A 19,096-nucleotide genomic window follows, 5' to 3' on the forward strand; every position below is an offset into this window, starting at 1 on the left:
TATAGAAAGGTGACAGAAATTTCCTTTATCTTCAGAAAGACCATGCGTACTGCCAACAAACTTCAGAATCAGCTGAAGATTCAGCTATACCAGAGCTCCCACCTCACTGCACCTGAGCCAGCTACATTTGTGGTAACACCCATGGAAACCTTTGTTTTATTTCTGGAAGTGCACACAGTGCCACTGTAGACATTTGGTCTCCATTATGTCAGAGCAGCCCCAGAAGCTGCTCCTGGCTCCACCCTGCCACGGCTGCCTGGGGAAAGACAGGATAACACCTTCCTTCACTGGCCACCATCCTGGCTGGGCAGCTGGCAGCTTGGGCAAACTGAAAGCCAGAAACACAAAGAACTATTTCCTCACAAAAGGAGCACAGCATGGCAGAATCAGACCTCACATTTCTGCTTTAGCAGGTACAGAGACACAGAAAAAAGTTTATTGTACTTTATTAACCGAGCAGTGGAACAACATTACTGTATTTTTTTCAATTTCCTCAAATATTATTAGCAGAATATTCTTGACAAGTTGTTTCAATACAGGATTTTAAGAGGTACCATGGCTAGCTGACACTCAGAATGGAATGTTTTATCTTTCACCAGGAAATATTGGCATGTTTTACATCATTGTCATGGCTTTATGAACCTGTCTCAATTTACTTGCATCTTTTTAAGCTGGTGACTCCAGAACTAAATACACTATTCTATTTTGATTATCAAGGTGATTGATGCAATGAAAATAATCTCTAATGTAGTTTGGGGTTTTTTTTTCAACACCAAAAAATATATTATCCTTTGACAAAACATCACTTTAGCAGTGTACATTCAACAGACTATGGATCAGTTATTTCAGTATATACTATGTATCAGTATAATTTTGTAATCATTATTCACCATTTCTCCAAATACCTCTTCACTGCACTATCACTCTTAATAATTTAATATTTTCTCCCTGGTCAATTGTTACAGTGAGCTCATGGGCACTCTATTTCGCCTTCCCCGGGACCCTGTGACTCTGATCAGATATCCCTGGACCCCTCCTTCCTGCCCCAACGGGGCTGCGGAGAGCCAGGGAAGCCCACCCTGTCCAAAGTCTGTAGAGACCCTGACATTTCCTGTTCGTCCTCTTTTGCCCCGCTCTCCCCTGGGACACCACAGAATAAAGAGAGCTGAACCAACATACCTGGGGTAAGAGCCTCTTTTGGAAATCTTTGCCTTCTCCTGATATTCCTCCCCTCACAGCCTTGGACCTCTGGGCTAGCCTGATATTCAGGGGGCTGTTCGAGAGGGGGAACGTCAGTCAATGAAACAGGTGTTCCAAATATTAGTCTGAAAAAAACTATTAATACCCCAAATATTGTTAAAACTACTAATTTAGGAATTCCCTTTATTCAAAGTCCACCACTTAGTTTAGCACCCTTACATTTTCTTACCTGAACAAGTGCTTCCAAGAGTCTGTCATATAAAACACCATTACCTGTATCAGCCAATCTAAATCACATTAAAAATTATACCAAGCCAGTTTGGTGAGATTGATCTTCCATCAAGCCTTTTCAGGAGTTGTTAATTATACTTCCCAATTTCAATTCTATTATTCAAGCCTTTTATCAATCACTCAATTATTTTGCATGAACTGAAGATGAAGATCTTAAGTCGTAACAAATGGAACAAGTGTTAATTTTCTTTTGATCTTTTGAAGGAAATCTTTTCATTTTTCTGAAAAAGATCCAACAAAACATCAATTTCCAAGTTTGTCTTAAAGAAATCTTTGAAAATTAGGTGGATTTTCTGAATGTTTTTCCAGTTTTCATAATATTTTTTGTGTCCATTCAGTTATTTGTGATACAATGTTTTATGTATAATTTTCTTAGTGTATTTACATTCCATGTATTATTAACTTCATCATCAATCACAAGAGTAATACAGATACATAATTTAATTCATTCTCACCTGGACTGTGGCAGCTGTACACATCTATTCCACTTCTATTTAACAGATCATGTTAGCTATTTCAAGTACATTAATTCAACTCAATACTGTTATCAAACTATACCCATTTAAACAAAACCTTCAAGTCTTAGATATTTTTGATGTCTTTTTCTTTTCCATCATCTTACTTTCTGTAATTATTCACTCTTACTTTGTAATCGCTCTAGTTTTGTACTGTATTTAGCATGAAATATTGTTTTCCTCCCCTTCTACCACATAAGTCTTCCCCAGTATGCTAAATATTGAGTCAGGAGAGTCATGCCAATGTCTTCAGTGTTGCCCTACTGATATTTATTGTATTTATTAGTTTTTGTCTGAGGCTGCTGAGCAACTTTTAGAACTCCCTCTAAATACAATCTCCTGTGAAAATGTCATAGAAGCTGTTAATTGCATGAACCAGATTTGTTTAATTCACTTTTTAACTTTAGAGCCCTCACTCTAGTCTTGTTTACAGGAAGGAATATGTCAGAATGATTGGGATGGGCTTGAAAATTGTTCTACTCTGTGGCCCTACTGCAGCATTCCTTCTGATATGTATTTTGCTCCAAGTATGCTGCCCTCTCAGTGAGACTGAATTTACATTCCTTGTCCTTTTGCCCCTAAAAAGCATTTCCCAAGCCACAAATAAAGTCTCCTCTTCTGAACTGATGATTAGGCTGGAAAGGAGCTAAACTATATTTGACATAATTTTATCCTTAAGAAGCTTTGATTTTATGCAATGAAATATCTTTACTCTTGGGAATAATTTCTTTGTTAGACCTTTACACATATCTATTTAAAGGTTTAATTCAATCTTAGATGATTTCCTTCTTTGAACAATTTTGCATATTATATTTTAAGACTTTCTAGTGTCAATGAGCATATTTTGTTTGCACAGAATTTCATTAGATATCAAAAAAAGAAAATTCAGAGCCTTTTCCCTCAATGCATTTGCAGTTTCCAACTGCAACATCTTCAAGCTATTCTCCAAATAGGATCCAGATGTCTCTGTCTGTACATATTAGTAACATGTGAATATCAAAAAGAGTCAAATCACTATTGATTCCCAACACAGATAATTAGGGATGAATGTGTAAGTAAAGCTTTTTAATAGAATCCTGTCAATCACTTCCAAGCACTACTTTCTCATTATGTATTTGCTGAAACCATATGATGGAATTCTGCTGGTGACATTTGAGTGATAGTGACTTTGATTTCAAAGGAAATGTTTCAGGTTCATTTCATTACCTTGGAAAAGTAAAAGCAAATTTGCCTTATAAAAAGCAATTACTTCCTAGCTGACCAGTGCACAATAGCAATATAAAAAAAGATTTCTCATTCCACTATTCAAATCCTAAACTAGCAAACTAGTGTTTGATTTTGCTTTAAACCAATTTTACCTTGTTTGAATTGCAAAACCATTTAATCTTCATAAAGTAGGTTATTATAATGGAGATCATATTTTATTGGTACAGTACACCAGCATGGGAAAAACAGGGGTTTTTTTATGGTTTGGGGGTTTTTTCTCTCTTTGCTTGTTTTTATCTTTGGAAGGAATGCCTAAACCTGTAATATCCACACCCTTGAGGTATGCAGCATTTTGAAACTCTGTAAAAATAACTGCAATAAAAAGTATTCCAACAATAATGCAAAAATATAGGTATTCACATTGTATGTGTCATATAACCAACATATCTCAGATGATATATAAAATGTAACCTCTCTCTTCCCATAATTGTTGTATTCATGTCCCAATATGTCCTATTTATTGTTGATCCAATAAGCAGGAGTTAAATTTTTCACTTACATGGTTTCTACAACGAGTTGTCTAAACTGATAATTTGTTCCCAGGCTTATTAACCATAATTTGCAATTACTTACATGGCAGCAAAAGCATAACATTGGAAGAGGATTCAGCATAAAGAACTATAACTGCAAAAATTTCAGGTAATTCTAGTACCAAAAATGCTTTTATCTTCCACATTTAAACACAAATTGAGAATATTCTATCTTAAATTGCTTACTAGTCATGTCTACCAATTTAATTACAATTGCCTTGGAGTTGTCAACATGAGGTTACTGAGCATCATCACAGTATTCCTCAGCATCTTCTATTATAAAGTCACATTGAAAAATAAATAGATCAATATGCAATTATAAGCATCAGCAACAAGCATATAATTCAGCAGATCTACACAGTTCATTAGAAAAAATTGAAAGAAACTCACAAGAAGTTGCCATATTTTCTGACCATATTTAAAAAGTGGCTAAAATAAAATCCATACTTTTCTCTGTAACACAGCATGTCTAATTGTATAAATTAATAGGTAAGAAGCACAATTCCAGAGCTTTTTAAATCTCTCCAATTGAGATAATCTAAATTTAAGATGCATAAATTGAAAATAAATATAAGTGGAGAAACCATTAAATTGATAGTAATACAAACTAGAAATCCAACAAAAAGCTTTAGAGAAAAAGCAAAATGAAATATTTTAAAAGCAGAGCACTTTCTCTCTGCATTTGAGTGCAAGGTGTGAACTGGTATACATGCCACAGATATGTGGTAGCAAGTGGAAGATTTCAGGAGTCAGTCCCAACTAATTTTTTAAAAGGTAATGTATGATGAATCTGCAACTTTGACTTTAGGAATAAAGAGGCATTTAACACAAGGACACACTCCATGGCTGAGGACTGTATGAAGTTGGAGATTAACTCGTAATTGTTGCACTTGTGAAAAAGGTTAAGGAGAGACTGCTCTTGAGCACAAACAATGAAAATATATCAGGCAGCCCCATGAACCCGCTGAAGCCTCTGTTCTCGCCATGCCTTTTGTGCATACAAAGGGGCCACACTGGGACTGAGTGTATGATCTGATAACAGATAGAGTTAAGCGTAATCTTGAACTTTAAGTGGTGCAATTTCTCTTTGTTAACAAGCTGGAGTCATTTCCTGGCCACACAGCAACCTTCCTATTACGAAAAGTTCAGATTATGCTGATACTTTGCACATAACCCAATTAATTTCTCCCTTTGCACACATATAAACCTAAAATATTCTGGGACCAACAGATATAATAATGAACTGCAGAACAACAGAGAAAGAGCAAGCAAATAGACTGTGCTAGTGATCATGAAAAAATAACTTCAATTGTGTACCTAAATGTGAAAGAGAAATCATCAATGCCATGGCCTTCCAGCAAAGGATATGAGAGGTTTAAGAATTATCATAAGCATAGACAGAAAAAAACATGTAAAAGTACTTTTCCCTGACAAAAAGTATATCCACAATTCTACATACTAAAACCAAGACTTAGCTGAAATAGAAAACTTGAATTTTAGATCATTAGAAAGTGAAAGGAGAAAACATGCCTCACAAATGTTTTGTAAACAAAGACAACTTTTGAACTTGTCTGCTAATAAACCAGCAGTGCAAAACCCAAATCTGAAATAAAATTATTATCAACATAGTGTCATGTAAAGGAAAATTGAAAATCCTTCACTTTAAAAGAGCATTATGTTGCAAGTCAACAAGTAAGTTTTGCACAAAGGTGCAGAGAATCCCTTCCACTTAATAACAGATATTACAAGGCCAAGCAGAAATGAATTAACACTGTCCTTGAATCAAGATAAATGTCAAATGAAATTGTACATCATCCTGAGGAAAAGAAAAAACAAATTATGATTCTCAGATATAAATATTAAATGAGGGGAACCAGATATTTCTGAAAGAGTGCTGTGTTTAAATCACAGTATAAAACAAAATTAGTACTGTGAGATTCAAAGGGATTAAAACTACTTAGCTGCAAAAATATAACAAAGAAATAGTTAACATAATATGCTGGCAACATAGGAAGTGACAAAGATACTTCAAATAGAAAAGTAATTTCATTACTTCATTGAAGAAATTAAATCTCCCTATAAAAATAATCAAATCTTTTCCCACCATTCTTTAGTCAATAGCATTCCTGTTTCAAATGAAAGCCCGCTGCATTTTCCAGATTTTTTTTGGTGAGAAATGTAAACATTTTTCATAATAATATTTTGATTTTCCAAAATGTTATCTCCTCTTCTTAAACAAAGTGTCAAAATTTTACTAAAACAAAAATAGAAATTTGAGTGTTTTTTCTATATTGAAAGGTATTTTAATTTGTGCTACATAGCAGCTTCCTTCTATTATTTCCCAAGAACAATAGAAAATAATTTTAACTAGGCTATCAGAAAACTCCCATATGTACTGTTGCTTTATCTGTACTATGCCTATGACCACTGTTATCTCATAAATTATTTCTTCATAATGCAAACATTGATTTGAAGCCTTTAATAATTTTGTGGGAAAAAAACCTCAACAAAACACACACCACAGATATGTAAAAGGAAATTAATATAAATGGAAATCAAAGGAAGACATTGTTGTAATAGAACAGTGAAAGTGATTTCAGCAGTAACAGGAACTCTTTCTCCACACAGCTAAAACCAACTACTGAGATTTGTTTCAGAGAATTTTTATGATGCTTTTTGATTTCTTGTCAATAAAAGAGCCTTAAGAGCAATTCCTCTTTAGCAAAGCTATGTGGTTTTCAGCTATGTAAATCATAGCATGTAAATCATAGCACTTCCAGCAGCAAAAATGCTGCAATAATGTTGATTGTCAAAAGAGATGATGATAATTAAAATAAATCATAAGGGAGAAGTTAAAAACACCTAAAAAAATTCAACTTCAAAGATGCCAATGAGGACAAATCCTTTGGCATATTACCACGAGCAGGTCTCTGTAATACTGCAGCTGAAATTCTTATCACCAATGGATCAGAGGGGCCACAAATGTTCACTGCCATGTTCCTTTTCCCTTCTATAATTTCAGCCAGAATTACAAAACATTTTCCTTACCTCTGAGGGAAAAATATAACTCACACAATTTTTAAACATACACTACATCAAAGTGGTTACAGAAATTCCAGGAATCTCAGCACAGTAACAGAGGCACACAATTAAATCTGTATCACAGCAGACATAATAACCTGCTGCCGCTTGAGTAGAATCAGATGCTCATTAAAATCTAGAGTTGGAACTTAAAAGGAAGAATTTGGAGGAGTCAAGCTGTCCTCAGGTCTGACACACTTTTTGATGTGACATAGAGGTGATCAAGTCAAATTCAATCAAAGGAAAAATGAATAATCAAATTGTTAAAAAAAAAATACAAGGGGAAAAAATCACCACATCATAAAGGTAAAGATTAAGGTAAAGCATGTCACAAAACTTTTTTTTTTTTGATTGATTGAATTTAGTGCTTCTGTAAAGGAGTCAAATTGACATCAGCAGAAACCAGAAACTTTTGTTCCCAGAACGAGCTCAGTACAATCAGCATTAAAAAGCACAAACTCCTGCCACTGACCAGCCACTCAGCTAAACCCAGACCTGGCAGGGGCAACCTTCCTGCAGGGATAAAACAGAAATTCATTTTCTGTCTTCATCCTAACCTTGTTCTCTCCTGCAAGACTGTCAGCTGTGAAACAGCTAGTAGGGATTGGTATGACCTAGTTTATAGATATCCGTATCACAGAACAAAAAGACCAGCAGCTGATTTACACAGGATATTCAATAAGCATCAAATCCACTTATAGCCAAAGGCATGAATTCTTGTTATATTTACAAAGTTTGAGAGAAATGTGGATTCAGTCAGTGACCACTAAATCTTACATACACCTGTATTTTCTGATGAAGTATATGTTACCTGCCAATTTTGGTCTACTTGTGGCCAGATACTTATAAAAATCCAAGTAACCCCCTTGTCTGATGGCACAAAGGTACCCTCTCTTGTCCACAATGTGGAAATATCTACCTATAAACTACACATGGCTTGAGCAGTGAGCTTCCCACACTGCAGAGACCCCAGTTTTCTCAGTCCTTCTGCAATTGCAGAGCTGCCCCTCGCCTTGGCATGGGTGGGCCCAGCACTGGCACTGCTCTCCCTCCCCTTGGTGATTCCAGAGAGATCCCACACACATCCTCACACACCAGGACATGGCCTCAGAAAGCCAACCTTTTGTCTGTGACACCTCCCTTCACAAAGGGATAAAATTACAAAGTACTGTGTCAAAACCCGTGGCAGCACGCTGCAGAAACACAGTTTTTCATTGTTATATGATAAACAAAGCACAGGATCACCCAGACACTACCTACTTGGTCCCTCAATGCCAGAAAATAATGCCACTCACCCACCCTCTTAGTGTGTTAACCACTGCTTGTATTACATTGGTGCACCTGCTGTCAATGAAATAGTCTGCCCTGGCAATCATCTGGCAGCATTGTGCTGCTTCAAATGGTCACCATCTCCAGTGACCTAGTGAGAAAATAAAACTCATTTTATCCTCTTTCTTGGTTGTTTAGAAAGAATATCAATGACATTTGAGAAGAATTTATAAATGCTTCAGGTCAACGAATCCACTTGCCTCTGAGCTGGCATTACAAGTACTGACAGAAGCAGGATCCAAGTAATTAGCAGTCTTGACAGAAAAGCCCTGATTGGGCTTTGTTAGCAGTATACTGCAGCTTACAAAGGCACGAGAGCTGCCAAGACCCTGCCACATTCCCATTGATGGAAGCAGAGTTTAAAAATTTGCTAGTCAACATGTGGCTCTCCAACCTTCCAGTATAAACATTTCATTCACAGTTTGCAGCTTTTACTGATTTTGCAAAGAGATCTTACAGAGGCTGCAATCAAAGCAGCACTTGCCAGGAAAACCTCAGTCATTAAGAAGTGTTATATAAACACACGGAACCAGGCTCCAAATGTCAGAGATCACTATTAGCCTCTTACGTAAGCACTTGAGTATTTTGCAACAAATGCACCATTACCAAACTATGGCAGATTACTGAGCCATGGATACATATCACACACTTATAAACTGTCTTACTTTCAATACCAGATTGTTTTGATTAACTATGAGTTATATTATTACTCATCGATACGCTACAGAACAGAAAATTTAAAGTAAAAAGGGACAAACAGGATTTCATTTCATACTTAGCTCATTTTCACTTTGACAAATATTTAAAACAATATCCACCTTCTGTAACCAAATCTTCCATTCTTGCTTCCTGCACTTATTTATTTAATAATATTGAAAATAAAGTGATTCTAAAATATAAAAATATATTTTAACTCTTAAAATACTCCATTCCAAATGTTGAACAGTCAAGCAGAAAAAAAGTCTTTTGTAATATAAAAAGTGTTTTAATATCACTTTCCCCCCTCTTTTTTTTTGCCAAGGAAATACTAGGTGAACCTTGCATGAATCCACAGTATTCATGCTATTATTTGTAAAAGTATGCATCTGAACTTAGAACCTGAATATGTTTAAATCCATTTACTCTTTATTTTCTTTAGCAGTGTACAGACAATTGGCTCAGTTTCTCTTAAGGTTCTGCTAGATATCCATGCTCATTAAGCCTTTTGTATCTCACACTGTATAACTAAGTCCTCTGCATTTATCTGGCTGTGGTTCAGGACTCCCATGCCCCTCTCAGCTGCAGGAGCAGCTCTTCACAGCAACGTGCACTGCCAATGGAGCAGCCCAGGGGCTGAGCTGTGTAATAAGGCCCAAAGAGACCCAGGCAGCCAAGGAACCTTCAGGTCTTTGGGCACTACAAACACTCCTTGCCACAGATCTCAGCGTACAAATTCTGACTTCTTCCCTATCCTTCCACACTGAAACATTTGTCTTTTGTCCCAGCAGCACAGTGCAAGGCAGGAGGGACTGCCTTTAACAGAGGGTGTAGGGCTGGGCAGAAGGGAAAACCTCAAATTAAACAACTTGCATGCAGGCTTATTTTGTATTATTTCCCCTTGTGTTGCTGTTAATGAAAAGCAAATATGCACCATCATGAACATTAAGAGGCCTGGGAGACACTAACCACAGACATAAGGTTACAAAGTGGACAAAACAGTTTTCACAGCCTTAAGGTTACAAAGTGGACAAAATAGTTTTCAGGGTCTCAAAAAGAAAATGCAAATTACAGCTTCAAAGGGGGAATTCATTAAAATTCAATGTAGCGAGAATGTCAATGAAAGAATTTCCCCTACAAATTACTTGCTGGATAAACAGGTTATGCTTGGGCAAAACAACTCTCCTTGTTCTCCTCTGAAGAAGCACATGTCAAACTCTAGGCTGACAGCTCTTCCAAGCAGTTGATAGCATGAGCAATTCAGATTGTCAGCAGCAGTATGTTTCATGTTATGGCATTTGCAAATATATAAATTAAATTCATTGCAATAACTTTTAGTGGTGAGCTGAAGGAAAATAATTCATAAAATCAGACATTGTTTTGCCTGGTATTGACAGCTCTACCAAGCTCTTACTCCTGAGAGGACCAGAGCTCATAGCACACAAGGCTGACAACACTGCTGAGTAGGGCACAGACAGACTGGTTTGTGCTCCTGCGTCTGAGCTGTCTGAGGGGCTACATCACATCCCCTGAAACACAGAGACTCTTCACAAGAGGAAGAAGCCCTTAGTTTTAATTGTCACCAAAGGGATTGTAAGCAACTTCATGGTCTGTCTTGGGCAAGAAACATTGTGAAGGATTTCTGGGTTTCAGCTGAAGGGAAAACTGAACCGCAGAAATTCAGACAACTTTCTATTCCATTGCAAGAGCAGATTTCACAGCACTCCTGCAATCATCAACTCATATATTAGGATTTCCCTTGGACAACAAACTGTTTGGTGACTAAGACGGATGAAGTTCAGTGAACAAAAGAGTATTTTATTTCATTCTATCTCCATTATTCAATGTGATGCCTCAGGTCTCTAATGTCACCTCAAAAGAAAGCCATTTTACCTCATTTTTAATTCTTCATAAGTTTTTTCTGTAAAGCTTTCTCCTCTACCATGTGAATGATCAACAGCTACCAATTAATTCACCATCAAGATGTAAAGTTGTGTTCCCTTATCTCTAGTGGAGAATTAAGGTACAGATAGTACCTGTGCCCTGTTATCTCAGGGTGACACCAATGTGCCAAAGAGGATTCCCAGCATTTGAACAAGCCAATAGCAGTTTATCTATGACACATGTGAATTCACTTTGGACTATTAATCCTGCTGCCCAAAGCTAGCTATGCTCCATTTGCTGGTTTTTTTGGTTGTCCTCATAACTCAGTGTTCCCACAAACATAAAGAGTTTATACACACTTGAGGAATCTGCTTTAAAGTAGTTCCCTTTTTCTGAGTATTTGGCATTTTGTGGCACTTTGAAAAATGTGAATGATATCACATAACACACTATGTGGCAATTCTGCAAAAACATCCTCTGGATTCAATAAGTTTAAGGTCTGAACCCTCTCTTGAAGAAAGTAGGGGCACAAACAGTTACTGAGAGATGACAAGTCATCTAATTCACAGGAACTTGGCTGTATAATTATATTAATTACTTTAAGCAGATTTCTATTAGTTGTTTAAATTTATCACATGGCTTCATGTGACAAAGCAGAAGATTTCCAAGGTGACTTTTAACTGCAGTGGTTTGCCTTTTCACTATAAGATTCTCCAACAGATAGAGAAACATCCTACATGCAATATTACATCCTGATATTTTTCACCATATATCCTCATAATGAATAAAGAAACATACATTTGAGGGGTTGCAAATTATGTTACTCTCTTCATTTAAGATCATACCATCATTTCAATGCACAAATAAAGGATTTACCAAACTGTTCATATTAATTTGACTGTGAGCTACCCAAGTCACAAGTATGCACAGTTAAGACCTCTATCTAAAGGAAGCCATCATCAGCCTGCTACTAGAATTCTTATAAATCATAAACACTGTTTGTAGGGTTTAGCATCTGTATAAAGCACGTAGCAGCTGTTTGAAAGCTGTTAGCACTGTGAGATACACAGTGTTGAAATAATGCAGGGCAGAATGCAGAAGAGGTAAAAGAAGTGCAAGTTCAGTCTGAGTTTCTTTACACAAATCAGTGTTCCCTGAATGCCTTTTGGGATGCATGGCACCCAGTGTAACAATCGTAATCATAAGCGACAAACCAGGGGAGATGAAATCCCAGGCAAGCTCTGACAGAAAGGTGTGGCTTCGAATTATCTAATACATTGTTAAAGCCATATATTCTTCCTCTAATAATTTTTCATTTATAAACCAAGTCTTAAATACAAAAACATATATTCAGGTCACTTGGGATAATAAGGGACTGTTTCCTATATTATGATGAAACAAAGGTGATGACTCACTATCAGCTTCTGTAAGTACTTTTTGAAATTGGTTCTATTGATTGGAGGGAAAACAAATTTCCTTCAACCATCTGCTTTTCCTTCTATTGAATAAGATAAAACATTTGGCATATATTTGGGATGCATAACTGCTTTTATTACAGTTTCATATTTTATTATGCAACTGATTTGTAAAAGTCTCAAAATTATGGAAAATGCTCTGATGTATTCTCCTGTTTTGAAAAGATACAGATTACATATATATGTAGATTACTGCTGCAATTGAATTTATTTTCCTAATGACAATACAGTGATAAAGGTCAAATTAACTTCCATTCTTGTATGCTGTGTTATTTGTAAAATAATTTTTGTCCTAGAGTTTTCTGAATAATGGTTTAAAAACACTCTTTAAATATTAAACATACCAAAATATTGATGGATTAAATGAGCCCTAGTTTTATAATCATAATGCACAGTGTTTAGTGAATGTTTTCTTTGAGTGTGCTTAGTACTGGCTTTCAAGAGGATCCCTTGCATTTTAAAATAGACTCAGTTTCATTATCATAGATGTTTCCTCCTTTTGAAAACCTTTAGTCATTCAGATTTTTTTTTTTAATTTCCTGGATTTCTAAACCCCTGGTGGGATAATCTCTTACCAATCCATATGGGGAAGGCAGTTTTGCAGATCAACAAATCCGACCATTATTTGATTTGATCCAAGAACAACTTAATTGAAACAACACAAAGTCATTAAGAAGGGTTCTTAGGCATATCCTAGTTAATGTAAGTGACAGCTTAAAATAATGAAAATTTTGTTATGACCAGTAGGTGACCCCATTCTCATAATAAGTAAATCCAGGATTTTCTTACATACACAGAACATTCTGGCTGGGCACAGATGATGGTTAGTTTTGTTCCAAAGAAATGGGCTGGTCACAGTGATACTGCATGAAATACAACACATATATAGGGAGTATGAGAGAATGCTGCTACAAAGCTTGTGCCATAAGCCAGGCAAAAGATTGAGGCAATGGAAATTCTCTTCTGAGATTTTATGTTGAAGGAGGTTTTCAGTTCAATATTTGCATCAAAGATAATTATTTTGGATTCTAAAAATAAAAACAATGAAACTGCAGTAACTAATCTAAGAAAAAAACCCTGTACAAACATGAAGCTTTTATTGCCTTTGCAACTAAAGCAAGTATTTAGCATTCAGCCAGCATAAGAGAGACTTATGACAGAGAAATTAATACGCTACTGAAATACTCAGGACCACAAAAAAGTCTGTCAGATTCAGAGACCTTCTTGATTCAAAATGTGCAAATATCTTACTGAAGGTACTTTATGTTTTGATTCTTCTGAACAAACTATTTGTGAAAAAGTCATTTCCTACTTACAAAAAAAGAATAAATTTTAGTACTAGGTTTTAGGCAGCCAAGGCTCCTAAATTCTCATTATGGACTTGTGGATATTTCTTAGTGGAAGGCAAGTTTTTTGGGATAGAGAGAGAAAAAAATAAGGTTTTCTAATGCACTTTTACTTAAATCCTTCAAGGCAGAAGGAATTGCACATTTTTAAACTGTATTTCAGAAAGAAGAGAAAACCTGTACTTTTAAAGGAGGGAAACCCTATGCCCTGAAAAATCTGCCAGTCAAAAAATCTGGTAGCTGTTCACTCTGAAATACAATCAATAATTTCACTCACAAAAGAGTGTCAATATCCATTGCAATTCACTTGTTGTCTTTAAACAGCTCTGCTGATACTTCCTAACAACATTCATACAATTAAGGTTTTCTTCAGGAATGTCTATAGGAGGAGAATTTTAGTATTCTATTAACAAAAGCTTATGACCAAAAATAGTTGCATAGCCTATAGCATTTGCATACTCAAGGAGGAGTAGAAACAGGATCCCACAGCGTATCCAAGCAACTGTACCTAAGAGGATATGGACCACAACTACAAATTATCCCTGAATATCTCAAAATGAAATTCCAGAGAGAGAATTTCATACCTTTGAAGTGACATATTCAACTCATAAAGCAAAAAAAAAAACCAAGGGCTAAAATAATCAACTTGTTTTCTGCAAATGATCCCCTCTGTCCAGGTATTTTTCTCATATCTGCAAATCCCATGATAACACAGGTAAGGTGTTTTGTGAGTTAGAGAAATTGTTTGCTGCTCCCAATATATGAGTTTTTGTTCTTGAGATAGCAGTAAAGTCTTTTTAATATGTCACAAACTGGTATGTTCCATGCATGGAAATGATGAACCCACCCCTTGCATCTTCCGTCAGATCTTCTGCACAACAGGCATCACGATTACCAATATTTCCCTGGAATATCTCCTTAACTAACAAAATCAGTTTGCCATTTATTCTAGTTTATTCTCTGATCTCTTGGACAAAACCACATCCTTGATGCAGACCAAAATAACCCGTGCTCAAAGTCCAACACAAATTATTGGACTTTGTATGTATTTCAAAAATATTGTTTTTAATTCAAATTGTTGAAGTAACATTATTGTGATCACCTGACCTGGTCCATAATTTTTTTAACTGGTATATCATACATATTTTTTTAGTCCTCCATGACATCCAATAGTTATTCTAAAGTAACCTAAAAATTACCATAAAGAAAAACATAGCAATATATGGCTTGATTGCTCATCAATCAAAGCAATTGTACTTATTCTAGAGAAACAATATTTGGCACCAAATCTGCCAGGCCATCTCCCATGGAGTGTGACTCAGGAAGCAGATCACTTTCTGGACAGTAAATATAGAAATTTAAGAGGGCTTCAGAAAAGTAAATGCAACTTTGGCCTGTTTTTTTACTTTTATTTACTCCACAATTATTACCATTCTTTGTTTTCCAATTCACTCATTTAGATTAGGTTAAGGTTTCAAATCACACTCTAATCTTTCTGAAAAGATATCAGAAAACAGTTCTTAAAAAAAACCAGACCTGTGCTCCTAACTCTAGGACAGACAACTGCAGATTGTGTTGACAACACTCACTGGAGTTACTAAAAACAAACTACTGCAAAATTGGAACAGTTCACAATCAGTTTTTCTATCCTCTACATTATCTTCTCTTCTTTGAAGCAATACAGTTTCTTATTCTGTATCTTTGTTATCCACCCTCTATATCTATTAAAATCAGAGCCTAATTATAGCAAAAGAATAGTTATTCCTCACTGGAGTAAGTGAGAATACAGTCTTGTCAACAACACATTGCTCACACAATGGGAAGTGTACCACGACATTCAAAGCCACTGATTCTACTTTTGTTATCTAGATTAACAAAAAAACTGGTTTCTCATTAAAATGCACATTGGGTCATGAAAATATGCTGGGTTTAAAAGTTTATATATTCTTTAATAGAAATCACGATCCACTGCTGCTTGTGAGATCACAGCTGGTTACTGTGAGGATGCTGACAGTGCTGCAAATAGACAATTATTACTCCAGGTGAGGGGAAAAAACTGCATGTCTAGCTAAACTGTAATAAGGGGCAAAAATCCTATTATTTGTGAAAAAAGTTGTAGAAAAAAAAAAAACAAACTAGAAGAAAATAGCCTGCAGGTAATACATACAGACAGAATTGTTTAATCACACTGTTTTCTACAAGGCTCATGCAAACAAAAGAGTATCTGTGTTAAGTTAAAATATCTGGGGGTTTAGAGTTAGTGAAAAAGGGTCACACTCTCACTGGCATTGCAAAAACTCTTACATTTCAGTTTATCCTGAAGGGTCTCAAGATTTCATGGCAAGAAATCACTTTTCAAGTTCAAAGAAAAATTAATTAGATTTAAGGCCCTGTTTAACAAGGAGACCGAAATGTAACCATAGCTATAATTCAGACTAAAACAGGATTTCTGCAAAAGATACATCTGGATAGATTTACCATTTAATTATCTGGTTTATTTCGCTATCTGTATTCACTGGTTCATGTAAGTTTATGTAATCATAAATTACTAATTTCTATCTTGCTCTATTACAGCCAATGCTTGGGAAAAACTCAACAAAATTTTTCTTACCCTCTTTGAGTAGAACAGAGTTATAGATCACCTGCACTGACTCCTGATTATGCCATCCAAACTGATGATCCACCAATCTAGAGAGATTGTAAAAGTGGTATTTTAAATTCACTGTCACTTCTGAGCAGATGATTATCACGTTGAAGAACCTAAACTTCCCCAAGGGCAATGCACAGATCATCTGCATCCATGTAATGCATCATATTCCCTAGGGACATAGAGTGATTGATCGATTGATTAACTGTAGTTATTAAACCAGAATATCCACCCTCTGCCTTGTCACATCTCATTTACAACCTGCTTGTTGTCATAGGCAAAGCCATTTTATATAAGTCTTTGCTTCAAACACGTATTTTTGTTGTGGATGGGAGAATAAAATGAAAAGATAAATCACAGTAGCAAAATCCTAAGCTAAACAAATGGAAAGAATTTTAGATATAATTAACTGTGTTCATAGTATCAGTCACAAATTATATGGATAATCATTGCTATTGAAATCAGTGACAGCAGAATAAAATCACCATTTTATGGGAATGTGATAACACAAAAGATCAAACTATACTTCAACAATGTGTTGCCGTTGTGTCCTTTATGGCCATTAAACAGATGTTATCTCCCCATCAGTGCAGTGTGACCAGCTGAGGTCTTAGTGCACTTCTTCCCTTTAATAAATGTTCTGAGGCTGAAAGGATCAGTACCAAAAACTATGAGAAGTAGCTAAAGAAGTGCCAAAAACTATATTGAGAAGCAGCTAAAGAACAAACTTGTCTCTGCTCTAATTTCACTTCCCCTGTTCCCATTTTCCCAATTTCTTCTTTCTCCTTGGTTTCTTACATCCATCACAATTCACTTCCTCTTGTCCCAATTTTCATACAAATCCTTACTGATAAATGTCCTCTGTGAAGCTCAGAAACAGAAAACCTTCCCAGCACACATTGCTACCACCCATATAGAGTTATTTGTGATAATTACTCAGATAAAGAATTCCCTTAGGTCTGTCATCATGGTGTTCTGTTGTATTTGTGTTCTTTCCTGTTCACATGTGATCTTGGCAGTCAAAATCACTTTTCTTTCAATAAAACCAGTGAGAAATATTTCCTTGAACTTTTAAGATTGTTCAAGGTTTGGTTGCTTTTTCTGTTGAACACAGCAATATCAGAAAAAGGAGGACCCAAAACTCACTGATGACTGATAAATTTTGAATATTGTCAAATCACCTTTACATCAGTCTCTGTTAAACTGGGCCTTCCTCCTACACGGTGTCTGAGTGACTTGAACTGCACCATGTTTTTGATAGACTCACAAGCTCTGTGAAATTGGAGGTGACATTTTTTTTTATGTGTATTGTTTACTTTGAAATTCTGACAACAAATTCCAATGTTTCATCCAATGTCTCATTCTAACTCTCCTAACAGACAAAAATAAACAAACTCATTTACACTGAATCCATAAGTTGAGAGTCCTTCCCCACCATGAGAGGCTGAGATTCTTTTTAGTGTCTATCAATTAAAATTACCTTTTCACACAAGTAGTCAATGTGTGAATTACCACCAGCAGCCTAAAAAGTCTCAATTAGAAAGACAGCCCTCTTCTGCTAGCCATTAGTGGTGAGAGCATTGTGGGAAAATGAAATTATTTTAAAGACTAATAAGTATCAAACACAGTCCAGATATTTAGCATTAGTCAAAGCCTACATAAGTAAACCTGAAATCCAAATTCATCATTACTTTATGTTACATTTGCTGACATGGCAAAGCCCACTGCAACCACTCTTCCTTTCATTCAGAGAAAGGTGCCAAAATATTTAAGTATTAAAAATTTTCTCGGTCTTTATAAGCAGACACAGACACTTCTGCAGCAGAGAATAGTTTTACATTCTCTGAGAACCACCAGCCACTTAAAAACAAAGTGACAGTTTTCTTTTCCATCTGATAGCAGGAAAAAGTCCCATGCAGGCCACATTACAATGTTCTCATCATACAGGGATTTAAAATTAAAAATCATTGCATACAACCAGAACTACCCAAACTGCATCACTGCTCCAGGGCAGAACCAGTTTACCTCACCTTCACCAGCAGAGTGTAGTAGCCTGAAAGAAGAAGAAAATATTTTATCTTTGAGTTTTCTTTTCCATTCAGGTTCAGAAAATATACAAACAAAACCAAAAAAGATTAAATATTCCAGACTATTTTACACAAGCTCCAAGCAACATATAAGCAAAGAGTCTCTAGAGAGATTAGGATGCTTATACTAATTGTATTTAACACATTAACGTTTTATAAATAAGCCATGGGGCAACTGAATCATCTTGTAAAATTACAGTGCTTAGGATATTTTCCCAAAGGAGTAAACATTTGAGTTTGGCAAGTCCTTTACTTGCATTGCCTGGGGCACCAATAGGTTTATCCTCCACATGGCTGGAGCTGGGATTTCTCAATATCCTGTAAAGCTCATGATGCCCTTCAAGAAACAAAAATCAACCTGCTCTTGCAAAGTAAATTTGTCTAATGCAAAAAAATGAAGTGAAAAAGATGTTTTCTTCATTTGAAATTGTAGAGAGTAAAATTGATGGTTCACACTGTTTAAATTGGGGTAAAAATCCAGGCTATGAGGGAGGGGGTGGCTGAGTGAAAATCTTCATTAACCTACTGGCTTGATTCACCTTTGTGGACAGAAATCCTTTAGGCAATATAGAGCTCTATCAAGGATGAGAATATATTAACCAAGGGGAAAGATTAAAACAGAATTATGCGAACAAGACGGCAAATAGTTTCTATGGAAGTAGAAGAAAGAGGTCTCAGAAACAGTAATAAGACAAAACAAGTAACATCAAAAAATAAGCATAAAGCTTACCCCCAATTACAGCCTGTAA

At 35.8% G+C, this 19,096-nt stretch overlaps 1 protein-coding gene across 1 annotated transcript in view; it reads right to left on the minus strand.

The window, feature by feature from the left end:
- LOC110479950 (uncharacterized) overlaps positions 1 to 18,310 on the minus strand; it is a 322,855-nt gene extending 304,545 nt beyond the window's left edge. The window contains exon 1 of the mRNA XM_085585937.1: positions 18,291 to 18,310. The gene's annotated coding sequence lies outside the window, so the exon portion shown is untranslated. The remainder of the gene's footprint in view (positions 1 to 18,290) is intronic.
- Positions 18,311 to 19,096: the final 786 nt, after the last annotated feature.

The sequence above is a fragment of the Lonchura striata genome, chromosome 8, assembly GCF_050655825.1.
Source record: "Lonchura striata isolate lonStrDom1 chromosome 8, ASM5065582v1, whole genome shotgun sequence".
Taxonomy (NCBI): domain Eukaryota; kingdom Metazoa; phylum Chordata; class Aves; order Passeriformes; family Estrildidae; genus Lonchura; species Lonchura striata.